This window comes from Microcaecilia unicolor, chromosome 2 (assembly GCF_901765095.1).
Source record: "Microcaecilia unicolor chromosome 2, aMicUni1.1, whole genome shotgun sequence".
Classification (NCBI taxonomy): domain Eukaryota; kingdom Metazoa; phylum Chordata; class Amphibia; order Gymnophiona; family Siphonopidae; genus Microcaecilia; species Microcaecilia unicolor.
The window spans coordinates 268,083,887-268,106,080 of NC_044032.1; the positions used below are offsets into that span (position 1 = coordinate 268,083,887).

The window sequence follows — 22,194 nt, forward strand, 5'->3', positions numbered from 1 at the left end:
TCTGTCTCGCTCCTCCAGCCCATATTCCCTCTGTAGATCCGGGAACGGCTTTATCTTGCCCTCTAAGGTGAGTACCTGCAACAGGTATTCCACCCCCTTTTGTCTCCACCTGTGGAATACCGCGTACAAACTTCCAGGCACAAAGTCTCTGTTTCCACAGATGGACCGGAACGGAGTCACTCTTGCGGAGAAATTGTGTAGCCGGCATATCCAGGCCCACGTCGCTTTAGCTGAAGTCATTATCCCTGAGTACTTTAGCACCTCCGGAATGGGTCCTCCTCCCACGTGCAAGTAGTTAGAAAAGTGTACTCGGGGTACTAATTATGTCTCCAGAGTGGTATTAGAGAACTCCTCTGTCCCTCGGTACCAGTCATTTATATGCCGCATTCCACATGCCACTGTCAAATGTCTCACACTTAGTAGTCCAAGACCTCCATATTCCACTGGGATTGTTAAGGTGGACAATGGAAGGCGCGCTCTCTTCCCCTGCCAGAGAAATCTTTGCGTAATGTTAGTCAATTTTCTCTCGTCTGTCTTTTTCAAGTATAGTGGTATAGTCTGGAATACGTACAACCACTTGGGAATTATACACATATTGTAAAGGGCAACTCTTCCCATAAGCGTAATGGGCAGTGATCTCCACATGCTCAACTTCTCCTCTATCTCTGTCAATAACCTCCTAACATTCTCTTTATATAGAGCTTCCAAATTTGCAGGCAATTGTATACCAAGATATGTGATTGGGTTCTGGGTCCATTGCAAAGATCTGGGGCCTCTCCACCTGCCCCCCTCCCCATCCTTTAAGGGAAGTATGAATGATTTGTTGTAATTTAATCTGAACCCAGAGTAAATACCATAATTTTCGATCTCTCCCAGCACTGCTGCTAAGGAACTATTAGGGTCTGTCAGTGTCAGTAGCAGGTCATCCGCATATGCGAGTACTTTCAGTGGCCTGCCCTGCATCTCAACTCCTTTTATTTCTTCGTTGCGGAGCAGGTGTTTTAATAAGGGTTCTAATGCCAATATGAACAACAGTGGCGAAAGCGGACAGCCTTGCCTGGTGCCTCTACAGATGGGAAACTCTCTCTCTTTCCTGCCATTAACTATAACACTAGCCTTGGGTTTTGTATAGAGGACCTGGACCGCTCTCGCAAACCAGCCCGTAATACCTATGGTTGCCAACACCTGAAATAAAAACTCCCAACTCACTTGGTCAAAAGCCTTTTCCGCATCCAGGCTAACCACCCACGCTGGCACCCCCCTCTCTTTACATATTGCCATCGCCAGTAGCAATTTCCGTACATTGTGGACTGCTCTCCGTTTTTTTATAAATCCCATCTGCTCGGGTCCAATAATGTTAGGCAAACACAGTGCGAGGCGATCTGCCAAGATTTTTGCTAGGAGCTTTACTTCTACATTTAGTAGAGATATGGGCCTATAAGACCCCGGCTGTTCTATCGGTTTCCCCATTTTAGGAATTAGCGACACTAAAGCTGTGTTAGCAAAAGCTGGGAAACAACCATCACCAAGCACTTCCTCATAGTAACTTAAAAGGTGCACTATTGCTTTGGGAGGGAGCAGTTTGTAATACTCGCCGGAGAGTCCATCTGGACCTGGGGCTGATCGGAGTTTCAGCGCTTTTACCGCTTTCTGTAGCTCCTTTATTGTCAGTGGGGCATTTAACAGTCCTAATTGGTGGTCTGTCAGTCTGGGGAGCTGAGCCTCAACTAGATATTTTATCATTTCTGCCCTTTGAGTTGTCTGCTGCTTCTTATATAATTTAGTGAAATACTCTGTGAATAGGTGGCCAATTTCCTCATGATCTCGTATTAAGTTCCCTGCTGTGTCCTGCAAGGTGGTCACTGCCCTGGGGCCTCCCTGCGACCATATTACTCTAGCTAGTAACCTTCCTGTTCTATTCCCGAATTTATGTAATCTATACTTATAATACAGAGTGGATCTACTTTCCTTCTCGTGCAACAGGGAATTTAGTGTAACTTGTATGGACTTGAGGGCATCTAATGTGGCTGGTGACGGCCGTTGCGCATGTGCTCTCTGGGCTCTCTTAAGTCTTTTTTCTAATAGTAGAATACCTGCAACCCTGTTTTTATTACGTTTACTACAATAAGCAATTATGTCCCCTCTCAGGACTGCTTTAGAAGCTGCCCAGAACAGAGTAGGCTGAGTATGCACATGTTGCGCGTTATTTTTGCATATTCCTCCCACTTGGCCGCTAAGTATTTTGCAAATTTTGGGTCTGTATACAAGTAGGCTGGGAATCTCCAGCCCCTATGTCCTTCACGATCTATGTGCATTTCTAAGTCTACCCACACAAAGGCATGGTCTGAGATTTCCTCAGGGCCGATGTCCGCCGTCACCACGTGTGTGAACATTGACCGCTCCACCAATATATAGTCTAGCCGGGATTGTGTGCCATGCGCTCTAGACCGATGTGTGTATTCTCTCTCTGTAGGGTGTAGGGCTCTCCAAATGTCCATTAATTCAAGGTCTCTAAGAAAAGATGTCATAGCCCTTGCTCTTTGTCCAATGTGATGTGTGGAGGTGCTATTTGAGCAATCTATTTGAGGGTCCACCACTAAATTGAAGTCTCCCACTATTACCAATTTCTCTCTCCCTTTGGTAACACATTTGCCTCTCAAATTTCGAAGAAAGGCTGGGTCATAATTATTTGGTCCATAGAGGACCACTAGTCTTATCTCTATTCCCGGCATCCATACCTTAATGATGATATATCTCCCATCCTTCCCAGTGGCTATCTGTGTCGCTTTGTATATTAACCCCTTACGGAACAGTATGGCCACCCCTCCTTTCTTCCCTTGTGCGGGTGCCGAGAATACCTCCCCCACCCACATCTTCTGCAGTTTACTGTGCTCTAGGTCATTTAGGTGTGTTTCCTGCAAGCAGGCAATGTCTGTTTTGTGTCTCCGTAAGGCTGTTAGGATTTTTGCCCTCTTAATTGGTGAGCTTACTCCCCCTATATTCCATGTTACAATTCTAACCGTCATGTCCAGTATTTACAATAGCTTGTATCAAACACGTGATGCCTTTCCACTTCTTCCTTCCAAATCTCTTATGCCAAGGTGTATAGTATCCTAATTGTGCCCCCCCCTCCACTAACCCTTTCCCCCAACTATCCCTTCCCCATAACCATAAACACCCAATTTCCATCTTCTAAAACCTCGAAGATGGATGTGGAGATCACCTTAGGACGTGAGTCCATGCCCTTCGCTTACCCGACATTAATACTTTTCACTGCTTCCCTGGATTAGTGATCGACTTTCAGGTAGCTTCCATCAAACCGGCCTCCTTTATTGCAGCTGAAGCTGCAGGTACTGTTTGGAATGATTCCCATTGATCTTTGATTAAGATTCTCAAGGTGGCTGGAAACTTTAGGGTGAATTTTATGCTTTTCTGTGCCAGGGCAGAGCATATCGGATGGAATTTACGTCGTTGTTGTTGCACCTCTGCTGAAAAGTCCTGAAATATTAGGATTTTGTTTCCATCATGCATCAAAGATCCTCTACGCAATCGGAAGCCTTGTAAGATTTCATTTTTATGGCGGAAATTAAAGATTCTTGCCATTACTATTCTTGGTCGTGTCTGTTTTTCTGCCCTGCGACCAACTCTATGGGCCCGCTCTATTACGAGGGGGCCTATGGTGTCTGAGAGCGCGAGCTCTTTTGCAAGCCAATTCTCGAGCCAGCAGGTCAGATTACGTTCTGGAATAGTCTCTGGTAAACCGACTACTCGGATATTATTCCTGCGAGAGCGATTTTCTAGCTCTTCCAGTTTCTCATGGCTTTCTTTTAATTGTTTTGTAAGGATCGCAATATCTGGGCCATACCCGCGGCCATCATCTTCTAGGGCCGCCACGCGCGTTTCAAGATCTCCCACGCGCGTTCCCACACCATCCAACCGCGTAGCTAGGCTCTCTAGTTTCTTCTCCATTTCTGCCCATTTCGGGTCCCAGGCTTTTGCCACGGCTGTAGTTATTTGCGCGAGTTGTGCCTCGGAGAATCCTCCTGGCTGCAACGCATCGTCCTCCGCCATATTGTTTTGGCCGGGGCTGTTTGTTTTTACCTTTTCTGTCTTTTCTTTCTTGGAAGATCGCTGTGCCATCGCCCCTTCCGTCTTCCTCAAGTATCTGTCCATACAATGATCGATTCGCTAGGCAGAATACTGTCCAGAGAAGCTCTATTTATTCAATTATCGGGCACGGATCTCGGAGCCCCAGCAACGTGCCGCCGTTCAGCTCATGCCCCCACGTGATCCCCGTACGGCATGCAGTTAAACAGAGCATGCGCTTATCCGACGTGCACTTAAATGGAGTGCACTGTATATCGTATTCAACTACAGTACATGTAACATAACATAGTAGATGACAGCAGAAAAAGACCTGCACGGTCCTGAATCAGCCTGCATTCAGATTCACATCTGATGTGTTTAATTTATAAAGATTCTGCTTCCTTTTTTAGGCAATCAATATGAAGTCTGATCTGCCTAAAAATGTACCTTGTATGTGTGTGTGTGTGTTGGGGGGGGGGGGTGCCATTGTTAGGGATGGTTTACTGTCCTACTCAGAATTCAGTTGACCTGCGCATTTTATTTATTTAATTTCATTTGGGTGACTGACTGATCTCCAGTGGGTTGAAGTCTGGTTATCAGGCCCCAGAGCCTTAATGTCAGCTTCATTGACTCAGTCTGTTCTCCCTGTACCAGAGAGCCGTATAGACACCCAGAAAAAGTAATCTATCAGGCTCAAGTACTTCTGATCTTTGTTGGTCATGCCAATCAGCTCCTGGTATGCTTCTTCATCTCATTTTTTAATGTTCTAATCTGCAGACATTTTGGGAAGACATTTGGATAAGAATCCAAGATATTTGTCACTTCAAAACCAATTTTATGGAAATCTGTTTCTCTGAGGCAAACAGGCTTCTATATTCTCACAAGTGGGTGACACTGGTCCACGTTGCCCGGTCCGGTATTTACCAAGCTAAATGAGAGCTTTTGTGGAGCATGAGCCGCGCTCCACGGTCTCCTCAGTTCTTCTTTTTCTGCGTTAGAAGGTATGGGTTTTTTTTTTTTTGTCCTCTCCTCATTCACTTCGTCTTAGAGAGCTGTTTTTGTGCCTTCTGGCAATTTTTTTCTGTCTTTATAAGTGGGCTCTTTTTATTGGAACCTTTTTTTCCCTTCCTTTAATTTCTTTAGAATTGTTTTGCCCGGTTTTTAAGTTTTATTGTTTATCCATCGTCATTGGGCCACTTTCAGGCCTTGACTTCGGCCAGGTCTCCATAATGTTAAAATGTATTTCATCGGAATTAGCATCAAAAACTGTACAGGATTTAAATTTTTTAGCCATTCTTATAAATGTGTTTGGATTTTATTAGACCCCAAAAATGGCATTTTGGTAAATGTCGCGCGCTCATGGACTGACAACCTTTCAGAAAAGGGGGTCTAGATCTGCAACTATTGCAGTTAGAGACCTCAAATTTTGGGAAACTTCGTTTAACACCTGACTCGCGCAACAGATAAAATTTGAACAAAATTGGAGACATGATGGTGGGAAGGTTTAGACCACTTGGCATGGAATGACTCATTCGGCCTTTTTTCTCGGCACAATAGAGGCTGGTGTTGAAGGAAGAAAGCAGCGGGAGCACGGTTGTTGTTATAATAGTATCCGCAACTAGCTGGCTGGCTGTTTTTTTCTTTACATTTCTCTTTTTCTGTTCCTCCTCCCCGCTGACTCTCTGGGTTTTGACGTTTTCCTGTGCATCCATTGGTTGCGGATCATAATGAGTCCAGTGACGTCGGCGATATACGGAGCCCAGCAGACCAACTCCAAAGGAGCCACGGTCTGAGGCAGCAAGATTAGAGCGTTGGAGGTGAGAATTATTATATAGGATAATGGGCTAGAAAATCCAGATCTTTAAGTCCTGTCTGGTGGTTGTCAAAATATTGTAAAGTGCTGCCCCACAGGAGTGGAATCCTGGGATTCCACTCCTGTGGGGCAGCACGTTACAAAACCAGAACACTGTACCAGTGATTTCGTTGTAAGAACTTTAAAACAATACAGGAACGTAAGACCTTTGAAGTCAGAATGATTGAATATTTTGACACCCACCAGACAGGACTTAACAAAGATCTGGGTTTTCTAGCCCATTATAAACCATAAAGATGTATTGCTCTGTTTGTCATCCTCCTCTCACCTATCCACCCCCCATCCTGTTAGACTGTCACTGAAATGCTTTGATGTTCCCGTCCATAATTTATCCTTAAAATCGAGCGTGGTACCGGAAGATTGGAGGGTGGCCAATGTAACGCTGATATTTAAAAAAGGTTCCAGAGGAGACCCGGGAAATTATAGACCGGTGAGTTGACGTTGGTGCTGTGCAATATGGTAGAGACTATTATCAAAAACAAAATTACAGAGCACATTCAAAAGCATGGACTAATGGGACAAAGTCAACATGGATTAGTGAAGGGAAGTCTTACCTCACCAATCTGCTGCATTTCTTTGAAGGAGTAAACAAACATGTAGACAAAGGTGAGCCGGTTGATATTGTGCATCTAGATTTTCAGAAGGTGTTTGATAAAGTCCCTCATGAAAGACTACAGAGGAAATTAGAGGGACATGGGATCGGAGGTAGTGTCTTACTGTGGATTAAAAACTGGTTGAAAGATAGGAAACAGAGAGTAGGATTAAAAGGTCAATATTTGCAATGGAGAAGGGTAGTTAGTGGGGTCCCCCAGGGATCTGTGCTGGGACCTCTGATTTTTAACATATTCATAAATGACCTAGAGATGGGGGTAACTAGTGAGATAATCAAATTTGCCGATGACACAAAGATATTCAAAGTCGTCAAATCGCAGGAAGATTGTGAAAATCTACAAGAGGACCTTACGAGACTGGGAGACTGGGCGTCTAAATGGTAGATGACGTTTAATGTGAACAAGTGCAAAGTGATGCATGTGGGAAAGAGGACCCAAACTATAACTATGTCATGCAAGGTTCAGCGTTGGGAGTCACGGACCAAGAAAGGGATCTAGTTGTCATCGTTGATGATATGTTGAAAACTTCTGCTTATTGTGCTCCTGCGGCTAGGAAAGCAAATAGAATGTTGGGTATCATTAGGAAAGGGATTGAAAACAAAAAATAAGGATATTATTCTGTCATTGTATTGCTCCATGGTGCGACTGCACCTCGTGTATTGTGTTCAATTCTGGTCGCTGCACCTCAAAAAAGATATAGTGGAATTGGAAAAGGTGCAGAGAAGGGCAACAAAGATGTTACAGGGAATGGGACAACTTCCCTATGAGGAAAGGCTGAAGAGGCTGGGGCTCTTCAGCTTGGAGAAGAAACGGCTGAGGGGAGATATGATAGAGGTCTATAAGATAATGAATGGAATGGAACGGGTCGATGTGGAGCATCTACGCTTTCCAAAAATACTAGGACAAGGGGACATGCGATGAAACTGCAGTGTGGTAAATTTAAAACGAATCGGAGGAAATTTTTCTTCACTCAATACGTAAAACTCTGGAATTCGCTGCCGGAAAAAGTGGTTAAGGCGGTTAACTTAGCGGACTTCAAAAAAAGGTTGGACGGCTTCCTGGAGGAAGTGGCCGTAGAATGTTATTGAATGGACAAGGGAATAATACACAATTTCTAGGAGGGGCGGGACAAATTGCTTGTTCTTTTGGTCGCTGTCGATGACAGGGTGCTGGGCTCCTTGGACCCTTGGTCTGTCCCAGCATGGCGATGCTTATGTACTTATGTACTCGCCATTGCGAGGCCCAATTGACAAATGTTTGTTGTTTTTGGTGAGCCTGGATTCTAGGGATTCCCCACTTCTGAGAAGACAGAAGCCTGCTTGTCCTCGGAGAAAGCAAAGATATTTACCTGTAGCAGGTATTCTTCGAGGACAGCAGGCTTTATATTCTCACAATCCCTCCCACCTCCCCTTGGAGTTGTTTCCTTTGTTATTTTTACTTTAGTTTTTGCTTTAGTATTAAACTGAGGAGACCCTGTTCGCGTGACGGGTGGGAAGGCAGTCGCACATGTTAGGTGGAGTGCGGCTCGCGCTTCACAAAAGCTCTCATTTAGCTTGGTAAATACCGGATCGGGTGACGCGCACTGGCGTCACCCACTTGTGAGAATATAAAGCCTGTTGTCCTCGGAGAATACCTGTTACAGGTAAGTATCTTCGCTTTCTATTCCCTTTCACCTCTCAGAAGATGAAAAATCAGTGTTTGACTTTTTGATCACAGTGGCTTTAAAACTAATTATGTCCAACTGTAAAAATTATTCCATCATTAATATCTATATGTGGTGTAATTGGATACTTTTATATAAAAAATATGAGCAGTCAATGATCTTCCATTCTCCAAATATTCCTGCCAAAGTGCGTAGATGGCAAATACTAGATGATTATTTATCTTCTACTATATCATTAAACTGTCTGTGTGTTCAATATCTATGAGCATTTATGCTGCCACTTATCTATTTCAACTATTTCAATAGTTGCTGTATATTCTTTTTACATTATTTTGAAAATCAATAAAATTATTACAAAATAATTATTTAATTTCCTTTCCAGGCAAGTCACCATATTATCAATTATACTTCAAAGAAAAGCATACAAAATACAGAACATGAAGTACAATAGCAGCGCAATTGAAGCATACATGAGTTTTACTCATCAGCAAAAGAAAATGCACATCATGATGTGTGTATCCACCCAATTAATATGCCCCAAACCACCCTCCTTTCCTCACAAACTCCAGATATAACTATGCAAATCAAAAATATCTCATCACATTACAGTGTGTACTGCAAGGGCTCCACTTCTTCTGCTCTTTATTTGCTAGAGATTGAAATCGATTTTAACCTGTTTTCTAAAGGATAAGTAACCCACAATCAATTATGCTTCATGGCTAGCACATTTCGCATAGGGTCTGTTCTGTAACTTTACATCACTCAGAGGTCCTTTTACCAAGCTACGGAAAAAGGGCCCTGCGGGGGGGGGGGGGGGGGGGGGGGGGGGGGGGGGACATTTTCCTGCGTGCCAGTGCTCTTTTTACTGCAGCAGGTAAAAAGCCCTTAGATACACATGACCATGCAGTAAGAGAACTCTTACCACGTGGCTATGTGACAGGGAGCCCTTACTGTCACCCACTGTGCTGGCGACAAGGGCTCCCGCGCTAACCTGGTGGTAACCGGGCAGTGCACAGCAATGCCCAGCTACTGCCACACAAGCCATTTCTGGGGGGTTTTCTTTTTCCCCCAGAAATGGCATACACTCAGGGCGGGACTACTGCCAGCGGCTGCGTTGGGCTGACGGTAGTCCCAGAAAAGTGAACGCTAAGCCCGCATTGGGCTGTAAAAGGGCCCCTCATGGAGGGAAATTGTAATACATTTGCACCTGGTGAACAACAAAGCTGTTCCTGTACGTTACCAGCAGCTCTTTCAGATGTTCAGCTGCTAGAACATACAGTGTTTTAAATCAAATAACACTGGTTACTGTTAAGCAGATCAGTTCTTGCACAAGTTAAATATGTTCTTGTAGCCATTCCCCAGCATTGTTCAGAACCAACTGAAATTTACATAATACTGTTTTTAGCAGGTCCAGAAACAAGATATCACAATAGTCCATGTGCAATTTAGACACTGAACAGACTTGTACAGATCTGCCAAAAGCAAACAGACACAAGAAGATTTTCTTAACTATAACTTAACTAATTTCAGGTCAGAGCCCACAAATAATACCCAAAATCTGGCTTAATCTGTGCAAGAAAGTCACATAATCCAGCCCAATTACTGTTTTTTTGTTAAATAGATTTTCTAACCCATAAGGCCTTAGGACAGTGGTTCGCAAACCTGGTCCTGGAGGCACCCCCAACCAGTCAGGTTTTCAGGTTATCCACAATGAATATTCATGAGAGAGATTTGCATGTAGTGGAGGTGGTGCATGCAAATCTCCCTCATTAAAATTGAGGGAACCACTGCCTTAGATTTAATTTTAAGTTCCCTTTTTGCTTTTGTCAGACCAGACCGGATAAGTAGGTTATCTCCCACTGCCAACAGAGGGAGACAGAGTTTTGCCTTCTGGATATAGAGGCTGGTGCAGCAGCGGAAATCATCTGTATTCATTATCTCCAGCAGTAGAGCAGTTGCCTGGACTGTTTTATCAATGAAGAGCATACTCCCATGGCATAGGCCCTCTGGGGCTGCTTATACAATGGTGGCTAAGACCCTAGGGTCAGGAGGTTTACAGGTGACAGCACAACAAGTGACTGATCCTCCCTTCCTCCTTGGTAACCAGACCTTCTGGAAATAGGTTCCCCTAGTGTGTTTTACAGATCCCTGTCCTTGTGGGGGGACAGGTGGGACACAGGAGGATGGAAGAGTAGCCACTTTCCCTCTCTTTAGCAGCAGTGAGAGCTCCATAAAGGTGTGTTTGTAACAAGAGAAGGCAAGCTCTTGCTTTCTGTGGCTGTAGGAGTGATAGTGCTGGCAGGTAGGAAGTTTCAGCACAAATCCTCTTTGACTGCAGAGAACACCACTCCTACCCCCCCCCCCCCTTACACACACAATATTGACAGGGGATGTCACTGTGCAACATATGTGAGCTAGCGGCAGAACTCTGGCACGTTTTTTTTCTGCTGCTGAAGCAATGGATTCCCTGATTGACAGATCAAACTGCTTCATGGGCAGGAACAACTGCAGGAAGTCCTGCTAGCAGGGAAATCCTAGGAGCGTTAGGGAAAATGCATTTCTACAGTGAACTCTTTTTGTCCTGCTATGGGGGAGGTGCACTTTGGTCCTTCTAATTTGACGTGGGAAGAAGAGGGGAGGGTTGGCATGTATATATCAAGATTATTTGTATTGGTATTGCGTTGAGATCTCATATACTAAGAACACTGATGGATTACTAATCAAATGTAATAACTCTAAAGAGGTTGGTATCCATATATTGTCCTCCCAGACTGTTGTTTGCAGAACTGGAAGAATTTTTAGAAGATTTTTTTTCATGTTGAGTATAGATTTTGATCATTTAATGATTTTAGGCGATTTTAATATAAATATGAATGAATTACAGGACATTAGGGTGCAATCTCTGAGGTGTGTATTACAGAGAGGAGAAATAGTCTAATGGTTAGTGAAGTGGCCTGAGAACCAGGGGAACTGGATAAGTCACTTAGGGCCCTTTTTACCAAGCTGCGGCGAAAGGGGGGCATTGGCACATGTTTTTGACGCGCTCCGAGGCCCCCTTTTACCGCAGCAGGTAAAAGGTAGCTCCTTATTTTGTTCAGGAAGTGGTTGTGCGGCAAGTGAAGCACTTGCCACGCAGACATTTGGGAGGGGAGCCCTTACTGCCACCCATTGAGATGGCAGTAAGGGCTCCCGCGCTAACCTGGTGGTAACTGGGCAGCGTGCAGCACTGCCCGATTACTGTCGGGTACACACCGGCGCTACGAAAAGAAATAAAAATATTTTTGTAGCGCTAGATATGACGGTGTTCTGGGGTGAATTACCGCCAGGCTGCTGCAGCAGCCTAGCGGTACTTCCTTTTTAGCGAGTGGTAACCGCATTGGGTTTACTGCTGCTTTGTAAATGGGCCCCTTAACCCTCTGTTCCCCCAGGTACAAATTAAGTTCCTGTATATAATATATAAACCCCTTTGATAGTAACCACAGAAAAGTAGTATATCAAATCCCATCCCCTTTCCCTAAACACCCCCCCCCCCAAAAAAAAAAACAATAATAATTGAGTGGTCTTGTTCAGACAATTATAGGTAGTACACATGTTGGTATTTGTTCCTATTGAATTTGGGTTACAATTGGGTTACAATTCTGGAGTGGTATGCATAAGAATTCATTATCTACTGAGTCCAATATGATTAGAGGGTGTATTGATCAAAGTCAATGGGAAGAGATCATTTAAAAAACAATAGAAAGTTAACTGTGTCTGCTGCTGTAGAGGCTCAGCTAGAGGAGCATTGTTCTTTTTTCTCCTTAGTGCTAAATGAGATGGTCCTGATGATGTTATGATGCATTCACCCTTATTGGAAAAGGAGATGATACGCTAAGGAGCTAAGGGATCATAGAGTTTTACTACGTAAGTTGGAGAGATGTTGGAGAAGATCTAGAAAGGTAGAAGATAAAAGGGAAAATGCAAGTTAAGTTGTTTTTGAGAAATATTAAGTTGACGAAGAAAGCCTAGTTTGGCTTCATGATTGAAAAAGCTAAGAATAAAACCAAAGACATTTTTTTGGGCTATGAAATTTTTGTTGGGTCCTGTTAAGCTTGCTGATGTTCCTACCCCATCTGTGGAATAATTTGATAATTGGCCAGCTGTTTCTAGATAAATTAAGAAGATGAAAAGGCAATAGACAGCATCAGAATATAATGTTAGCTATGATTGAAGAGGCTGTTTCTAGGGGAGGTAGTTTTCTTTGGTTTCATTGAATAGAATGAAGGAGTTGGTCAAGGCATTAAATGATTCATTCTGTGCACTGGGAGTCCTCCACCTATAGTCCTGCCAGTGGGGGGGGGGGGGGGGGTACTGTTTCACTATCACATTTTCAATAGTGAAGGACAGGCAAGCTCTGCAGGTCTCCAAAGAACTTGCCTGCCCCTAGTGATTGAAAACACAATATTGAAGCACCACCCACCACTGGCAGCAATTCAGTTGGAGGAGTCCTTCTCAGCTTAGAGGGAACAGTGCTCTGGATCCTTTTCCATCAGACTGTTTTATAGTTCTGGTTCATACTCTCTTTGAGGGGTAGCTTATTGATTTGCTGAATGCTTTCTTATAACAGCAAATATTACCTCCCCCCCCCCCCCCATGTTTGAAACCTGCAATTGTAACTCCAGTTTTAAAGAAGGAAGGAAGCATTAGATTAAGCTATGATAATTATAGACTCATTTCAAATGTGCTAATTGAGACAGAAGTATCTTTTTCTTCCTATTTCAGGTTTCTTGGAAGACAACAGGTTGTTAGATAAGGCTCAAGCAGGGTTTAGGATAGGGAGATGATATTCAAATTCTGGTCCCACTAACACATAATATAAGGAGCAAATTATTACATTGAACCCGCTGCCTGGTTCAGTTAAAGGAATGGCTTTATGAAAGATCAAAATGAATTGAGTGAAAATCCATGGTTTAACCAAATTTATTCTATGGTTGTCTGTAGTACTTTGGTGTGGGGGGGGGGGGGGGGGTCAAGAGCATATGAGCCCCCGAGAACAAAAGTGGGCCAAATCCACTTTGTTACAGTGGAAGATATTGGCCATTTAAGTTGTGAGGTGTGCATTTCAAGAAAAAGAATAAGCAGTGCCTGAATCAGCTTTAATCTGTATATCAGTAAGTATGGATGTTAGAGCTGTACAGAATAGCATAGTTTATTATGAATACCGAATGCGTATAATGGGCATGGTGCTTTAACATAAATAATAAAAGAAGCAATGTGAAATCAGAGATCAAGTGTTTATTTCCGTAGGATTTAGCACAGTAGAGCCCCAGATTATTCATATTGGAATTTAAAAATCATTTATGGTGATGCCCCGGGATATATGTTTGATCTCTTAGACCTGCCAACCAGAAACTCAACCAGATCATCACGAATATACTTAAATCTCCGCCATCCTAGTTGCAAAGGACTCAAGTACAAATCAATTTATGGATCCAGCTTCTCCTAGATAAGCACCCAACTCTGGAATGCACTTCCAAAAGCTGTAAAAACCTCAACTTCTGGAAATCACTAAAGACCTACCTGTTCGAAAAGGCATACCCCACTGACCTAACTTAAGTGCCTGAACCCAGCAACACAAAGAAACCTAAACTTGTAATGAACACTATGATCACTATATAACTTCCCTCTCTACGATTCCCTGATATGTCTGTACATATTTATTTCATTGACACGAACATCACTCTGTATTTGTTTTCCACTGGAGGTGGCTATCACCTGATGGTACTATGTAAGGCACATTGAGCCTGCAAATAGGTGGGAAAATGTGGGGTACAAATGTAACAAATAAATAAATCACTATTCTGCTGAATACGAATAATGTATTCAGGGCCGAATCGAATATGAATATTTGGTATAGCCCAATGGCCTGATTTTTGTTCTGAGTCATTAGGCTATAGAGGCTATGAATCGGTGCAAAGCTGAAATAATGCAAAAAAAGTGGACATGGCCCACTTTTGCTCTGAAGGCTTTTTGAAACGCAGAACTATGATTAAATCGAAGGCTATTCGCTGACTACAGCATTACTTAGAAGATAAAACTTAAGGATAGTGATGCAGACCTTATTCATATGCCTTTATTTATTTATTTATTACATTTGTATCTCACATTTTCCCACATATTTGCAGGCTCAATGTGGCTTACATAATACCGTAAAGACATTCACCAAGTCCGGTAGGGGATAAGTACCATAAATGTTGTAGTGGGATAGGGAAGCTAAGAATCAGTCAAGTTGGGTTTAAGGTAAAGGGTTTGTTAATGTCTAATACGATCTTTGATTGTTAAGTGTTGCAGGGTTGAGGCATTTAAGTTGGGTCAGTCGGGTATGCCTTTCCGAAAAGGTGAGTCTTTAATAATTTCCTGAATTTTAGGTGATCGTAGGTTGTTTTCACCACTTGTGGCAGTGCGTTCCACAGTCGCGTGCTTATGTAAGAGAAGTTGGATGCATGGGCTGTCTTGTATTTCAGTCCTTTGCAATTTGGGTAATGAAGATTCAAGTAAGACCGTGATGATATGGTACTATTTCTGATTGGGAGGTTGATTAGGTCAGTCATATAACCTGGGACTTCACCGTAGATAATCTTATGGACTAAGGTGCAGATTTTGAAAGAGATACGTTCTCTGATAGGAAGCCAGTGCAATTTTTCACGGGAGTGGTGTGGCGCTTTGGAATCATGTCTTACCAAATATCAATCTGGCTGCTGTGTTTTGTGCCGTCTGGAGTTTCCTTGTGAGTTGTTCTTTACATCCTGCATAGATTCCATTGCAGTAGTCAACGTGGCTTAATACCATTGATTGAACTGAATTACGGAAAACATCCCTTGGGAAGAAAGGTTTTATACGCTTGAGTTTCCACATTGAATGAAACATTTTCTTTACGGTGGAGTTGACTTGAGTCTCAAGTGTAAGATTTCGGTCAACAATAATACCTAGTATTTTAAGACTATCAGAGATGGGAAGGGAATGATCTGAAGTGAATAAGGTTGTGGGTTTGTAATTGTTGTACTGGGATGAGAGGATAATGCAATGCGTTTTATCGGTGTTCAGCTTCAATTGAAATGAGTTTGCCCATGAGTGCATGATGTTCAATCCACTCTTGATATCATTGATTACTATTAGATTACTGCAATGTGTTGTACGTTGGAAGGTTAGTCAATATGATGACAAAATTACAGATACTTTAGAATATGGCAGCTATACTTTTTTTTAGGAATATAAAGTAGGAAAGTGCCCACCCCTTATTTCAACTTTATTGGCTTCCTGGAAAAGAATGGTGTAAAATTATCATTAGGGCCCTGTTTACTAATGAGCGTTAACATTTTTAATGCTCCTGCAATTAGTGTGCGCACTAACCATGTAGGCGCCTATAGGGATATTGTATGCACTTATACGGTTAATGTGCATACATGGTTAATGCACATTAAAGACACTAATGCGCCTATAAAGTGGCTTAGTAAACAGGGCCCTTAGTGTTTAAAGTTGTCTTTGGCACAGAAATGTATTATTGGTTCCAGATGATAAGGCTGTGAAATATGAGAAATGGAGGAAAGACATGCCGGGTTATAGGGCCAGGTCCGCTCCCCCTGCTGCCAGCGGCTTATTGCTACTACGTCAGAGGCAAGCAATATGCATACTACTTTCAAAATTTTTATATTATTGATCTTAATATTAAAAATGAGAGCAATGTGATGAAAATCGTAAATATCATTTAGTCTTAAAATCATATATATTAGGGCCCCTATGTGGTTAAATGTGTAGTAGGCAAGGGTGAAGGGTACTGAACATGGAAAAAAGTGAGGAGGAGATTTTGTGGGGAATTGAGGGAGAGGATGGTGTGGGAAGGGAAAGGGAAATGGAATTTGATATATTGCCTTTCTGTGGTATTTTGCAACTACATTCAAAGCTGTTTACATATATTCAGGTTCTTATTTTGTACCTGGGGCAATGGAGGGTTAAGTGACTTGCCCACAGTCACAAGGAGTTGTCTGTGAGTGGCTTTGGCAGCTTTGCAATGTGAGAAAAATACCTGAGCTTGCTGGAGAGTTGTTTTCATGGCATCTGCCTCTCTCTCTGAATCCCTGTCCCACTTCGAGTTGTCACCGGCCACAGCAGCAATTCATATTCGCTGCCTTTGTCGGCCCCGCAGGCTTCCCTTTGCCACGTCCCACCATTGAGAAAACAGGAAGTGATGTCAGTGAGGGCGGGATGCGGCTGAGGGAAACCTGCGGGGTCGGCGCAGGCAATGATTATAAATCACTGCAGCATTGTTTCTCAGCTGCAGCTTTGGGTAAACTGTGCGTCGGGCAGTGGCGGAAGGGGGGCGAGGATTCGCTGCTCTTGCAGTCTTCTGCCTTCTCCCAAGTTACAGGCCAGCTGCATGGTGGCAGCATGCATATGACGCATGCCCTTATCTCCCATCTCCTTGCGCGGCACCCCTGTGAGTTTGCCGCGGCACATAGTTTGGGAAACGCTGGTCTGTGCTTTCATTTAGAAAGGGACTGAAGACTATTTGCTCAAGCTTGATTGTTAAGGTCATTAGTCTTTGTCTCTCCTTTTGAAAGAACTGGATAGCTTAATTTCTTTATAGTGATCGCTTAAATGATAATGATACTGTTTTATTAAGAAAATGGTATAAAAAGCGTTATAAATAAATAAGGTCTCCTTTCCATAAATAGCAAAACTTGCTGCTGTTCCTAAAGTAAATTTCCCAGTTTTTTTTTTTCTCACTGACCTATTGCATGTCTAAAACAAAATTGTGGGAACAGGTAGGCAATAACACTAAATTAATGTTTTGTTGCATATTGTGGTACAGCCACAAGTGAGGTATCAGGACCATAACATCAGAGAGATTTGGTTAGTTTATACCAACACTCTCCGGGGATGGCAAAAGCTAGAGAAAACATTTCTCTGCCCTTCTGTGTCCTGATTCACAGACTGCAAATTTCCCCACCCCTACCTTGATTGTAGCACGAGTCTCCGTGTTGTAAGGGTACGCTGTGTAAATGAAGCTCATTGTGTATTCTTTTCTGCTCTGTTTCTAATTTTTCATTTTGTCCCTCCTAGCTCAGTAGCAATGGAGTAGAAGTAGGCTGCAGTAGAGATTGGACAAAAAAAAAAAAGAAAAAAGCCCAACCTCCCAGCATCCCTTTCCTGCATCAGCAGCTAACAGCAGCCTCTGTAGCTCCCTGCTCGGTTGACATTTCTTTTAAATTCTGATATGGAGAGCTCCTGCGATGTCAGCTGCTGTCTTGTGAACTTCATCTGGCCTTTGTTTTCAGCCTGATAATGAATTAGAAACCCATAGATAAAAAGAACTAAAACGAAGGAAGTGGATATCCTCTGGGGGTCCCCCCTCCTCAATTTCTAGTGGAACTGTATTTATTCATCTGAACTTTGCTGATTTCATTCTGTAAGTATTACTTGGTGAACATCATGGTTGCTGGTTTCACATCCAGCTTGTCAGCCCTGTGCTTTGGTTTTGTTTTAACTTGCAGCTTATAGTGAAAAGTCAGAAATATAGCTCAGAAATGTGCAGTTTTAAGTATTAGGTCACAGTTATTTTGAAAGTTAATAAAGTAGGCGATGCAGAGGATGAGTGATTGTATTTTTGCATTTCACCTTGATGTATCCTCGGGACTTCAGTCTCTTAAACGAGTGATCACTGTGCCAGAGAGCAGGAGGCTGGGATGTAGAATATTGCAAGGTATGCGTTTTTTGAGATGCCAATTTCCGCTTTCCTAAAGGCAGTAGCCTTGGGATTATTTGCAGTACTGTTTGTTTGCAGTTATCTTCCTGTATCCCTGCAGCCCCAGCTTGCTGACCGATGTACGTATGCATGTTATCAGCTTCTTTTGCGCCCAATGTAGATTTAGGAAGAGGTTTCTGAAAGTGCTTGAATTGGGTGTGGGGTTTATTTAGTGCGTGGGGTTTATTTAGTGCAGATTTTGAAGGGCAGATAGCAGCATGGTGCATAACAGAAGCTTACGTCACTGAGTAACACAGATACAGGAATAAATTATGATATAAATACTAGACTGGTGGCAGTGTCCGACCACTTAGTTCTAATTGTTTGGACTGGGGCCAGCATTTGCAAGGAGATCCTTATTAGTGTTATAAACATCTGGTTTGATTGTGCTATCCAGGCTAGCGTTTGTATTGATAGCAGGACTGCTTGGAATAGGCTTTGGGCTATGTGCTGAATCTCCTAAAACCTACCTAACATTTAAAAATGAATATGAATGTCATTTTGTGTTTGCCTTTTTCCAAAGCTGCTTATTTTAGAAGCACTTATTTGCATTTTAGACATGTACAAACTGGCATTTAGACATTTAGATTGCATAAAGGTTTAAAACTGAAAAATGTGCATCAGACAAGAGGGCGTGTTATAGGCAGGACGAATGCACATCTGTTTCTAAACAGATCAATGATGGGATAAAACCTACTACATGGGACATTCAGTTTGAGAACAGTTGTATTGAGCAGTGGACCACGGGAGGGATTAGGAGAGGTTTCCTTTCCTAATGTGGAATCTTTTAGTGTAGTCACTTGTTTTGTTTTATTATGTACGTACAGGGCATTTTTTGAGGGGGTACTCAGGGGTACTGAGTACCGGCACCTTTTCCAGTGTCTTCTAAAATTGACCCATGGACCACAAGTTTTAATGAAAGAGCTCAGGCTCAAGACACCAATTCTGCCTTGTCATAGATTCTGTGACTGGTTGCAGGGGGCCTGGCTATTGTGGAGTGAGTCCCTCAGTGATCACCCCAGCCCTGAAGGGTGGCCTGGCATTTGAGTACCGGCACCTTTTTTGCTAGAAAAATTGCACTGTGTATGTATTTTTATACTCCGCCTTGGGTAAAAGAGGAGTAGAAATAATAAATCTAAATCTAAATTCCTCCATTGTTTATATGCCCCTGAAATGAAACTGGCAAGGGATATCGGGCTCCGCGATGACAGGAAAAATACTTGTGTGTTTCGGCATATACATGTATATGTTGCTTTTTCAGAGCATAAACAGAGAAGTGGGAAGTGGACCAATGTGTTTCGGCCACAGGCCTGCCTAAGGAGTCTTTGGTGGTCTTTTTTTGGATATACAGTCCTGATATAAACTGGTCTTGGAAAAGACCTTTTGCGATTTGAAAACACAGTAAAGCGCTGAGTACAGGGCCACCTAGAGGGGAGGCAGGGGGGACAAAATTCCCTGGGCCCGGGCCTCCAAGGGGGGCCCGGCACCGGGGTCAGGCTGCCAGCGCTGCAGTCCCCGGTCTCACCTGCCTGCCTCCTCAGCTCTGGGCCCCCTGCATTCGAAGCGGCAGTCACAGATCGCCTCCCTTCGGGCCTTCCCTCCCTGTGTCCTGCCCTTGCGGAAACTGGAAGTTACATCAGACGAGGGAGGGACACAGGGAGGGAAGGCCAGAAGAGAGGCGATCTGCGACTGCCGCTTTGAATGCAGGGGGCCCGGAGCCAAGGAGGCAGGCAGGTGAAACTGGGGACTGGGGGGGGAGGCGGGGCGGCCTTGCCTCGGGCCTGGCCTAGTCTCTCGGCGGCCCTGTCTGAGTATATCTTCCTGCTTCAATAAAGAGCGAAAGGACTGTATATCTGAAAAAAGACAACTTCCCACTTCTCTGTTTATGTTTTGACTTCATGGGATTTGGTGTTCATCCACTTAGGTGGACTGCCTACCCTGTTAAGCTATATCAGAACAAACATATGTATGTGCCTGTTTTGCCGTGTTCATAGTTTAGATGTTTATGTTCCTAAAGGGGGAGGTTATGTATATGGCACCTAAAAAAAATCAGCTCAGAAATCATAATAGTATGCTATAAACGGTGCCTAGATTTAGGTGTGGTATATAGAATACTGTTAGTTGATATCTCAGCACCTACAACTGTGAGCCTCCATTTACACCAACAAAAACGTGGCATAAATCCCAGTGTCTATATTTAGGCGCACTGGACCATATGCTATAACTATGTATGTAAATTTCAGAATGGCCACAAAACACCCATTTCCCCACCCAAAACCACACCCCTTTTTGCCTGCACACATTAGAATTAAGGTGCACTGCATTACAAAATATGCTTAGCGAGTTGTATGTGTAAATTCTAATTCTTGCTAATTAGTGCTCATTATTGCTTGTTAAGAGCTGATTAGCTTGTTAAACGAATTAAGTTACGCACATTGTTATAGAATATGCTTAGATTTCAGCGCGGATCTCTAGGCGTCCTATATAGAATCCAGGGGAAAATGGATGTTTCCACTATGTGTAACTGATGTATAAACGTCCATTCCTCAGCATATTTTAGAACAGTCTCCATGCTGGCACATTGTTCTAAAATATTAGAAGAACTTGAAATATTTATTTATTTATGACATTTATATTCCACATTTTCCCAAGTAATTTGAGTTCAATGTGGCTTACAGTAAAGAAGTACTGTAACAAGTATACAGTAATTTATAGTATAATGCATTCAATATAGAAGTATGGGCTGATTGTGAACGAATGTATATATTACGTTCAAAATAGTTGACAGATAGAAGGATAAAGGTACAGAAAATAACATAGTTTGTCAACAAGTTAGATTAGACCTGAGATTCGTTTTCAATTGATAGAAACTTTTTGAAGAGGAATACTTTCTGAGTTTTGTGGGATATCAAATAATTTTGTTGACATCTCATTGTTTTCGGCAAAGAGTTCCACCATCTAGTGCTCTGATAGGTGAAATTGGCAGAATAAACTGATTTGTATATTACTCTCTTGCTGTTCAAGAAATTAATTTTTACGTAATCCCTAGCTCCATAACTGATATAGCATAGAGGGAGATCAATAAGAGGATGTATATAGTCCGGGGCAGTATCATGTAATATTTGAAAGATAAAAGCACAGAGTTTGAAAATGATTCTAGCTTTATTTTGGATATGCAAAAGGCAGTCTCTTTAAAATACACTCCTTGCAACCTATGTATATGGCATTACAGTAGTCAAATTGGGTTAGGACAAGAGTTTGTGCAAGTAAGATATCAGATGAAAAGAAGGACTTAATTCATTTCAGTTTCCAAAGGGACTTGATTTGGGGCCCTGTTTACTAAGCCGTGTTATAGGCGCGCCACGTTAATGTCTTTAACGCGCGATAACCATGTACGCACCTACAATATCTCTATAGGTGCCTACACGGTTAGCATGTGTGCTAATTGTAGGCGCATTAAAAATGCTAACTCACCTTAGTAAACGGTAACTACTGAAGATACCTGGGATTCGAACATTAGGTATTGGTCTATAATTACACCTAGTAGTTTTAGAGTGTTGTCTGGGGGTAAGAAGTGTGGTCTGTAGTGAAACTATTGTAGGAGCAGTGGTCATAAGGGTTTGTGTGTCCTTTTTAAATGGTGCACTAAATTGATTCATAAACATATCAGATCCTGGTATTTTCCAACATGGAAGAATGGACTTGAGTATAATGTATTCTAGAAAGGTCATGCGCAGATTTTATTTTAAATGAACCCTGTAATTATAATTTTTTTTTTTAACCAGCCTTTTTAAAATCTCACTAGAGATAAACTACTGGGTTATCTGGTTCTATTTAATAAATAGTCAACCTTTGGTACAACCTGTTGGGAGGCATTGTACCCCAGCATTGTAGAATAGATTTATTTTTTCCCAGAGAATAACTGTCTTATACTTGAAGAGGTTATTGATTGGTTGTTTATTTCCTACCAGTTCAGGAAGCAAGGATCAAGTTTAAATTGTTGACATTTATTTTAATAATTCGATATGGCCTCAGCCCCAAGTACTTTCTCTCTCTTCATTTCTTTATGTACTTCCTTAAGATGCTTAAGACATTCTTTCCAGAATGCCAAGAAAACAAGAGGGCAGATGATCTGCCAAATCCAACGTGGAAGCAAACAAAAGAGCAGATCACTAGGTGG

The 22,194-nt window shown here is 42.6% G+C and overlaps 1 protein-coding gene across 2 annotated transcripts in view; it reads left to right on the forward strand.

Annotated features, from left to right (window-relative positions):
- Positions 1-22,194, forward strand: part of TTC39B (tetratricopeptide repeat domain 39B) — a 292,928-nt gene that overhangs the window by 115,046 nt on the left and 155,688 nt on the right. Inside the window, exon 1 of one of the 2 annotated variants that reach the window (XM_030194159.1) lies at positions 17,661-17,678. The exons of the other annotated variant lie outside the window; for it this stretch is intronic. The gene's annotated coding sequence lies outside the window, so the exon portion shown is untranslated. Of the gene's footprint in view, positions 1-17,660; positions 17,679-22,194 lie in introns of those variants that run through there. 2 annotated transcript variants of the gene reach the window in all.